We start from the raw sequence: 297 nt of genomic DNA on the forward strand, positions 1-297 counted from the left end.
CCATGTAATATCTTCAGGAGAAATCTTAAATAATAACAATAAAGAACTTACTTAAAAAAGATATTTACAGAGTGTGTATGTGCTGTAAGTACACCTGTGTGTATTGGCATTTGTGGTGGTGGGTATATGTGGAGGTTTTATTACTGTCTGTTGAGGCACTATTAATGTGTGTTAGTACTCGGTAGCTTTAGATTTCTTCATACTTTCACAAGGTCCTTTATTTTTCTGTATTTAGTTATGCTCCATGTCTTCCAGTCAGGTAGATGTGTGGGAGAAAGTCTATTTCTGGGTAGTAGG

At 35.7% G+C, this 297-nt stretch overlaps 1 protein-coding gene across 6 annotated transcripts in view; it reads left to right on the top strand.

Annotated features, from left to right (window-relative positions):
* Positions 1 to 297, top strand: part of LOC119591899 (calcium uptake protein 3, mitochondrial-like) — a 50562-nt gene that overhangs the window by 47291 nt on the left and 2974 nt on the right. The window lies entirely within an intron of this gene.

Source organism: Penaeus monodon, chromosome 29 (assembly GCF_015228065.2).
Source record: "Penaeus monodon isolate SGIC_2016 chromosome 29, NSTDA_Pmon_1, whole genome shotgun sequence".
Classification (NCBI taxonomy): domain Eukaryota; kingdom Metazoa; phylum Arthropoda; class Malacostraca; order Decapoda; family Penaeidae; genus Penaeus; species Penaeus monodon.